Below are 9,813 nucleotides of genomic sequence, written 5' to 3'. Positions count from 1 at the left end.
ATAATAATGATAACAATAATGGTGGCATTTATTAAGTGCTTACTATGTTCTGGTCACTCTATTAAGCCCTGGGATTGATACAGGGGAGGGGAACTTTGAGGAGGATGAGATAGATAAGGTCGGTATGATGTCTGGATTTCCACCTGGAGACCTGGGAAGCTTAAGCACAGGAGTGAAGGAAGTGAACTATGGTGGTGAAGCAGGATTGTTGTTAGTGGTATGAGATCAGCAGAACCAAAGGGGAGCAAGAATAATTCAGTGGAAGGGCAGTGTCAAGGGAGCCAATTTGCATTTTGGGAGGTATTCATTCATTCATTCAATTGTATTCAGCGCTTATTATGTGCAAAGCACTGTATTAAGCACTTGGAATGTACAGTTCGGTAACAATAGAGACAGTCCTGCCCAACAGTGGGCTCACAGTCTAAACAGGGGAGACAGACAACGAAACAAAACAGAACAAAACAAAACAAGTAGTCTGGCATCATTATCATCAAGATAAATAGAATCATAAATATATACACATCATTAACAAAATAAATGAGTAATAACTCATTTATGAATACAAGTATGCACAGTGTTGTGGGGAGGGGAAGGGGGAAGAGCAGAGAACAGGAGAAAGAGGAATGGGGAAGGGAGGAGGAGCAGAGAGGGAAAAGGAGGGCTCAATCTGGGAAGGCTCTTGGAGGAGGTGAGTTCTCAGTAGGGCTTTGAAGAGGGGAAGAGTTAGTTTGGCATAATTGGGTAAGGAGAGTAAATAAAGCATGGTAACTAGAAAACTAGACTGGGTCAAAAGATTGGAGGTTTCAATGGGGGAAAAGGTCTGATGTGCATGAAAAGAGCATGATGATATCCTACACAGCAGTCCACACACTCCAATCCTCTAATTCCAACCGAATTACTGATCTCTATCTACCTTGTTATCGATCTGACTGCCAACTCCATACATAAGTTCCATTATTTTGATCCCACCCAAATGCTGGAACGAAAATGCAGCTCAAAGAAAGCACTCAATAAAGGGCATCACTACTACTTCTTCAATTAGGCATTTAGTAATAATATTCATTCATTCATTCATTCATTCATTCATTCAATCGTATTTATTGAGGACTTACTGTGTGCAGAGCACTGTGCTAAGATTTTGGGAATTACAATTTGGCAACAGATAGAGAAAATCCCTCCCCAACAACGGGCTCACAGTCTACAAGGGGAAGACAGACAACAAAACAAGTAGGCATCACTACCAACAAAATAGGTAAATAAACATCATTAAAAAAATAAACAGAGCACTACATTATATATAGAAATATGCACAAATGCTGTGGGGAAGGTAAGGGGAAAGAGCAGAGGAGTAATGGGGAGGGAAGGAGGGAAAGAGGGAAAGGGAGGACTCAACCTAGGAAGACCTCCTGGAGGAGGTGAGTTCTCAGTAGGGCTTTAAGGAAGGGAAGAGAGTTTGGCAGATGTGAGGAGGGAGGGCATTCCGGGTCAGGGTAGGACGTGGGCCAGGGGTTGATGGCGGGACAGGTGAGAATGAGTCACAGTGAGGAGGTTAGCAGCAGAGGAGCTACGTGTGCGGTGTGGGCTGTAGAAGGAAAGAAAGGAGGAGAGGTAGCAGGGGGCAAGGTGATGGAGAGCTATGAAGCCAAGAGTGAGGAATTTTTGTTTCATGGGAAGGTTGACAGGCAACCACTGGAGGTTTTTGAGGAGAGGAGTGACATGCCCAGAGCATTTCTGTAGAAAGATAATCTGGGCAGCGGAATGAAGAATAGACTGGAGCGGGAAGAGACAGGAAAATGGGAGACCAGAGAGGAGGCTGATGCAATAATCCAGTCAGGATATTATGAGAGCTTCTACCAGCAAGGTAGCAGTTTGGATGGAGTGGAGGGGGCGGGTCTTGGTGATATTGTGAAGGTGAGACTGGCAGGTTTTGGTGACCGACGGATTGGATATGTGGACTGAATGAGAGAGCAGAGTCAAGGGTGACACCAAGGTTGCGGGCCTGTGAGACACGAAGGATGGTTGTGCCATCCACAGTGACAGGGGAAGTCAGGGAGAGGACAGGACTTGAGAGGGAAGATAAGGAGCTCAGTTTTGGACATGTTGAGTTTTGGATGCGGGGAGAACATCCAGGTGGAGACATTCTAGAGGCAGGAGGAGATATGAGCCTGAAGGGAGGGGGAGAGAACGGGGGGGAGATTTGGATGTCATCTGCATAGAGATGATAGTTGAAGCCATGGGAGCGAATGAGTTCACCAAGGGAGTGAGTATAGGTGGAGAACAGAAGCCAAGAACTGACCCTTGAGGAACCTGTACAGTTAGGGGATGGGAGGGGGAGGGGGAGGAGTAGTCCGTGAAGGAGACCAAGAATGAACGGTCAGAGAGAGAAGAGAAGAAAAGAACCCGGAGAGGACAGAGTACGTGAAGCCAAGGTTAGATAAAGGGTGGAGGAGAAGGGGATGGTCGACAGTGTCAGAGGCAGCTGAGAGGTTGAGGAGGACTAAGAGTAGAAGCCATTGGATTTGGCAAGAAGGCGGTCATTGGTGACCTTTAGTAATAGTAATAACAATGTTGGTATGTGTTAAGTGCTTACTATGTGCCAAGCACTGTTCTAAACACTGAGATAGATAGAAGGTAATCAGGTTGTCCCTTGTAGGGCTCACAGTCTTCATCCCCATATTACAGATGAGGTAACTGTAACTGAGGCCCAGAGAAGTGAAGTGACTTGCCCAAGGTCACACAGCTGACAAATGGTGGAGTTGGGATTAGAACCCATGATTTTATGACTCCCGGGCCCGTGCTCTATCCACTACACCAGGCTACTTTGAGAGGGCAGCTTTGGTGGAGTGGAAGGGACAGAAGCCAGATTGGAGGGGGTCCAGGAGAGAGTTGGAGTTGAGGAATTCAAGGCAACGAGTGTAGATGACTCATTATAGGAGTTTGGAAAGGAAGGGCAGGAGGGAGATAGGGTGATAACTGGAAGGGGAAGTGGGGTCAAGAGAGGGTTTTTTTAGAATGGGGGAGACATGGGCATGTTTGAAGGTAGAGGGGAAGAAGCTGTTGGCGAGTGAGCGACTAAAGATGGAAGTTAAGGAGGGGAGGAGGAGGAAAAATAAAGTTGGTATTTGTTAAGTGCTTACTATGTGCAGAGCACTGTTCTAAGTGCTGGGGTAGATACAAGGTAATCAGGTGGTCCCACGTGAGGCTCACAGTCTTAACTCCCCTTTTACAGATGAGGTAACTGAGGCACAGAGAAGTGAATTGACTTGCCCACAGTCACAGAGCAGACAAGTGGCAGAGCTGGGATACGAACCCATGACCTCTGGCTCCCAATCCCGTGCTCTTTCCCCTGAACCCTGCTGCTTCTCTAAGGGAAGGGGTGATAGTTTTTATAAGGTGAGTGGGAATGGGATCCGAAGCACAGGTGGAGGGGGTGGCACTTGCGGCGAAGGAGGAGATCTCCTCTGAGGATACTGCAGGGAAGGATGGGAAAGTAGGGGAGAGGGTTGGGGTGGGGGAGGCAGAAGAAGGAGGGGTGACTTTGGGGAGCTCAGACCTGATGGTGTTAATTTTCGTGATGAAGCAGGTGGCCAGATTGTTGGGGGTGAGGGATGGGGGAGGGAGGAACAGGGGGGCCTAAGGAGAGAGTTAAATGCCCGGAACAGTTGATGGGGGTGACGGGCATGGGCGTCAATGAGGGAAGAAAAATAGTTTTGCCTGACAGAGGAGAGGGCAGAGTTCAGGCAGGAAAGGATAAATTCAAAGTGAATAAGGTTGGCTTGGTGCTTAGACTTTTGCCAGCAGTGTTCAGCAACTCCAGCATAAGAGTCAAGGAAGAGAACAGAAGCCAAGATCCAGGGCTGCGGGTTAGTGGAGCGAGAGTGACGGAGGGAAAGGAGAGTGAGCGAGTTGAGTTGACTAGAGAGGGTGGAGTTGAGAGCAGTAATCTGATCATCGAGAGTAGGAGGAGAGGATAGGGAGGCAAGGTGGGCTGTGATGCTTTGGGAGAGATGGATGGGGTCAAGAGAGCGGAGGTGTCTGTGGGGGAGTAATACAGATTTACAGGGGGAGGGAGTATGAGAGAGGAGTCAGGTGAGAAGGTTATGGTCAGAGAGAGGGATTTCGGAGTTGGTGAGGGTGGAGACAGTGCAGCGGTAAGAGATGATGAGGTCGAGGGTGTGACCAGGTTGGTGAGTTGGGTGAGGTGGGGTGGAGCAGGAGGTTGGCAGAGTCAAGGAGTGATAGCAGGCGAGTGGCAGAGGAATCACCGGGTACGTCCACGAGGATGTTAAAGTCTCTGAGGATCAGAGTGGGCAAGGAAAAGGAGAGAAGGAAAGCACTGTGAGAAGGTTAGCACCAGAGGAGTGAAATATGCGGATTGGCTGTAGAAGGAGAGAGGCAAAGTGAGGTAAGAGGGGTCAAGATGATGGAGTGTTTTAAAGCTAATGGTGAGGGGGATACGGAGGGGGATCGGCAACCACTGGAGGTTTTCGAGGAGGGGGGTAACATGTCCTGAATGTTTCTGTAGCAAGATGATCGTTGCCGACTGAAGTATGGACTGGAGAGGGGAGAGCCAGCAGCCTGGGAGGTCAGTAAGGAGGCTGATGCCTAATCTAGGCGGGATAGAATGAATGACTGTATTAACCTGGTAGCAGTTTGAACGGAGAGGAAAGGGTGGATTTTACCGATGTTGTAAAGGTGAGACTGACAGGATTTGGTGAAGGATTGAACATATGGGTTGTATGAGAGAGCGGAGTTAAGGATAACGCCATGGTTACGGGCTTGTGAGATGAGCCCGTCATTAGGCAGCAACTGTGTCTATCTGTTGCCGAATTGTACATTCCAAGCGCTTAGTGCAGTGCTCTGCACATAGTAAGCACTCAATAAAGACTATTGAATGAATGATGGCGGTGCCATCTACAGTGATGGGAAAGTCAGGGAGAGGACAGAGTTTGGGTGGGAAGACAAGGAGCTCTGATGAGAGTAGAGATTAGGCAGTGGCTGGAGAGGTGATGAGATCAAGTGTGTGTCCAAGTTGGACAGGGGGTGAGGTGGGGTGGAACAGGAGACCAGTAGAGTTGAGGAGTGATAGAAAGCAGGCAGTGAAAGGGTCATCGGGCACAACTGTGTGGATACTGAAGTCCCCAGGATTAATGTAGGAATGGAGAAAGAGTGATGGAACGTGAGAAAGGAATCAAAATGGTTCAAAAATTTGGAGGTGGGGCCCAGGGAGTGGTAGGTGACTGGTTCTGGGGTGGGTGGTAGAGGTGGATAATATGGGCTTTGAAGGAAGGGAAAGAAAGGGATGGGGGTGGTGGAATGCGGTGAAAGGAGTACTAGGGTGTGAGAAGGAAGCCAACACCTCATTTTCCAGTGAGTCTGGGGGAGTAGGTGAAGATGAGGCCTCCTCTCGAGAGAGCAGCGGAGGAGACTTTCAGTGATGGAGAGGAGGAGTAGTGCCTGGGTCAAGAACTGGTCAAGGATGAAGGGAAGCTTCCCCATGATAAAGCAAGGGTTCCGCAGGCCTCAGCTGGTTGAGGATGTAAGGACAGTTATTGGGGAGGGGAAGGGGTAAGGGTGGGGACTGGTTGGTTGTACTGTAACTAAGTTCTTGGGAGAGTACTGGGCAGCAGCATGACCTAGTGGCAAGAGCAAGGGCTTGGGAGGCAGAGGTCTTGGATTCTAATCCCAACTTCACCGCTTGTCTTCTGTGTGACCTTGGGCAAGTCACTTAACTTCTCTGTGCCTCAGTTACCTCATCTGTAAAGTGTGAGCTTCACGTGGGACAGGGACTGTGTCCAACCTTTTTACCTCGAATCTACCCCAGCACTTAAAACGGTGCTTGCCACATAGTAAGTGCTCATTACCATCAGTATTATTATTATCACTGTACAAGAGAGTTGGTAGACAAATTTCCTTCACGCAAGGATCGAAGAGTTCATTCATTCATTAAATCATATTTATTGAGTGCTCACTGTGTGCAAAGCACTGTATTTAGCACTTGGGGAAGTACAATATAACAATGAACAGACACATTCCCTTCCCACTGCACCCTTCCAGTCTAGAGGGGGAGACAGACATAAAAATAAAATTCAGGTACTTGCATCACTGCTGTGGACCTGAGGGTGGAGTGATTGCCAAGTGCTTAAAGAGTACAGATCCAAGTGTTAGAGAGGGAGAGAGAGTAGGGGAAAAAAGGGCTTAGTTGGGGGAAGCCTCTTGGAGGAGATGTGACCTTAAAAAGCCTTCGAAGGTGGGTGGTCACTAAATTCTGTCGGTTCAACAGTCAGAACATTGCTCAACATCCACCCTTTCCTCCTCATCCAAACTGCTACCATGTTATTCCAATCACTTATCCTGTCCCACCTTGATTACTGCATCTGTCTCCTTGCTGACTTCCCTGTTACCTGTCTCTCCCCACTTCAGTTCATACTTAACTGTACTGCCCAGGTCATTTTCCTTCAGAAACATTCAGGACATGTTTCCCCACTCCTCATGAACCTCCAGTAGTTACCTATCCTCCTCCTCATCGTACAAAAATTCCTCACCATTGGCTTTGAAGCTCTCAATCAATCACCTTGCCCACTTCCCAACTCACCTAGCTACTTTCCTATAACAACCCTGCCCTCATACTTCACTTGGCTAATGCTAACCTTCTCACTGTGCCTTGATCTCGTCTATCTCACTGCCAACCTCTCATCCTCATCCTACCTCTGGCTTGGATAGTCCTCTATCCTCATACCTGATAGACAATTTCCCTCCCTTCAAAGCTTTATTAAGGGCACATCTCCTCCAAGAGGACTTCCCTAAGTCCTTTCCTTTCCTTTTCTCCCACTACCTTCTGCATCGCTCTCACTTGCTTCCTATATTCATCCCCCCGTCCCAACCCTATAGCATTTACAATGTTGGTATTTGTCAAGCGCTTACTATGTGCAGAGCACTGTTCTAAGCTCTGGGGGAGATACAGGGTAATCAGGTTGCCCCATGTGGGGCTCACAGTCTTCATCCCCATTTTACAGATGAGGTAACTGAGGCACAGAGAAGTTCAGTGACTTGCCCACAGTCACACAGCTGACAAGAGGCAGACCGGGATTCAAACCCATGACCTCTGACTCCCAAGCCTGGGCTCTTTCTACTGAGCCACGCTGCTTCCCTACATTTATGTAGATATACGTAGTTTATTTATTTATATTAATGTCTGTACCTGCCTCCAGACTCTAAGCTCGTTGAAGGCAAGGAATGTGTCTGTTTTTTGTTGCATTTTATTCTCCCTAGTGCTTAGCACAGTGCTCTGCACACATTTATTTTATATTAATGTCTGCTTTTTCCCCTCTAGATTATAAATTCGTTGAGGGTGGGGAATGTGTCTTCACTGTTATATTATACTCTCCCAATAGCTTAGTGCAGTGCTTTGCACACAATAAGTGCACAATAAATATCATTGAATGAATGAATGCAAGAATGTTTCCTACTAATTCACAGAAAGTTTTTCATAAATATTTAGAAGATTAGGGATTTTGCTTCTCCTGAGGAAAGTAAAGAGTAAAGTTTGTTTTGATGTTATTGTTATTTTTTAGTAATGAATGTTATTTTTCCATTTGGTCTTCTCATCTAGACATTAAGTTTTTTGGTTTGTGCAGAAGCATAATGATCAAGGCCCTGCATTTCCTCCATTCCCTCCTTCCAAACCGTTTTAGCTGCAGGCCTTCATCTGGTTACCAAGGCAATCCAATTCACAACACATCCTCATTTTGTTTCTGTGGAGAAACTCCAAAACAAGATGAAGCTGCTCCTTTATTGGGGTTGAGTGGATTTACTCACCCTGAGAACAAGGTAGAAAACACCCTGCCAAGGGGTGTTGCTGCCCTCTCTGATGTATTTATCTTGTATTGTACTTCGATTAAATTAGATGCCTCTTTGATTAAATTAATTAAAAAGAACCTCAGGTTTCCTCAAAACCAAGATGGCCTTGAGTAGCACGGGTAATCTCTATCTATCTCAATCACCTTGCCCACTTCCTACCTCACCTAGCTACTTTCCTACCACAACCAGCCCTCATACTTCACTCCTCTAATGCTAACAAGTGCACTATGTGCCTAGCACTGTACTAAAGCTTGGCACAGTGTGGTACAATAGAATAGGCAGACATATTCCCTGCCCATAACAGGCTTACATTCTAGAGGGGGAGACAGACATTTTTTCACATCAATTTTTTGCCTACCTTCACATCAACCTAGCCACTGCTTTCTCCTAAACACTGGCCTCTTCACTCTCAAAGACCCAAGCACCATTCAGCCATCTCTTCAGGATATCACCAGGTTAAATAGTTCTAGCTTTTGATTTTCCCACCTTCAACGCTTAAACTTCACTGAGCCCATCATGATCCCTGGGGACGTCTACTTTATCACATAGTCCTATTTATTTTTAACAGACTCTGCTTTTTCTTGGGATTTTTCTGAGCTTTTTAGCCCTTCAACCTAGTCCCTACTCCACCCATCTCCACCACGCCTTCCCTGTGATCTTGTCCAAGGACCACCCCTCAATTCCCTCCCCCTGCTTTGGCCCCAGTAAGTGCTCATAAATACAAGTGATTGATTAATCAACTGATTTATACCATCCTTGAATATTTGTGTTTCATTTACAATAATAATGATAAGTAATGGTATTTGATAAGCACTCACAAAGTGCTAGGCTCTGTACTAAGCACTTGGGTGGATACCTCCTCCTACTTCACCTTGCTTTACAACCCAGCCTGCGCCCTTCACTCCTCTGTTGCTAACCTTCTCACTGTACCGATCTGGTCTTTTCTGCCCCCAACTTCTTGCTCACATCTTACCTCTGTCCTGGAATGTCCTCCCTCCTCATATCAGACAGATAATTGCTCTCCTGCACTTCTAAGCCTTATTGAAGGGTTGATTAAGCCTTCCTCCAGGAAGCCCCTGCCTAAACCCTCCTCTCCTCGTCTCCCACTCCCTTCTGCGCAGCTCATACTTGCTCCTTCATTCATCCTCCCTCCCTTCCCCACAGCACATATATATATATGTGCATATATATATGTCTGTATATGCCTGTAATTTATTTATTCCGTGTCACCATGACTCGCTCCCTTTGCTCTTCTCCCCCACGCCCCTACAGCCTTTTTATGTACGTGTGTATATATATCTATAATTTTATATTGATGCCTGTTTACTTATACTGATGTCTATCTCCCCCTTTTAGACTGTGAGCCCACTGTGGGCAGGGATTGTCTCTCTTTATTGCTGTATTGTACTTTCCAAGAGTTTAGTACAGTACTCTGTGCACAGTTAAGAGCTCAATAAATACTACTGAATGAATGAATGAATGAATGAATGAATGAATGATAACAGTAATAATTCTACAACCCCGCCCGGACACTAACTCTCCTCTGGCACTAATCTTCTCCCTGTTTTGCTGCCGACTCCTGGCCCACGCCTGCCTCTGGCCTGGAATGCTCTCCCTCCTCTATTCCAACAGACAACCACTCTCCCTCTCTTCAAAGCCTTACTGAAGGCACATCTCCTCCAAGAGACATTCCTAGGAGAAGCCCCACTTTCCCTCAGCTCCCATTTCTTTCTGCATTGCCCTGACTTTCTCCATTTGCTCTTTCCCCTCCTGGACCCAAAGCACATATGTTCACATCTGTAATTTGATTTCCTTGTATTGATGTCTGTCTCCCCCACGCTAGACTGTGAGCTCATTGTGGGCAGAGAATGTCAATGTTTACTGTTGTGTGATGCTTCCCCAAGCACTGAATTCAGTGCCCAATACACAGTAAAAGCTCAGCTTGGCTTTTTA

This window comes from Ornithorhynchus anatinus, chromosome Y5 (assembly GCF_004115215.2).
Source record: "Ornithorhynchus anatinus isolate Pmale09 chromosome Y5, mOrnAna1.pri.v4, whole genome shotgun sequence".
Lineage (NCBI taxonomy): Eukaryota > Metazoa > Chordata > Mammalia > Monotremata > Ornithorhynchidae > Ornithorhynchus > Ornithorhynchus anatinus.
The sequence above is the reverse complement of the archived record's forward strand: the minus strand, read 5'-3'. Positions refer to the sequence as shown.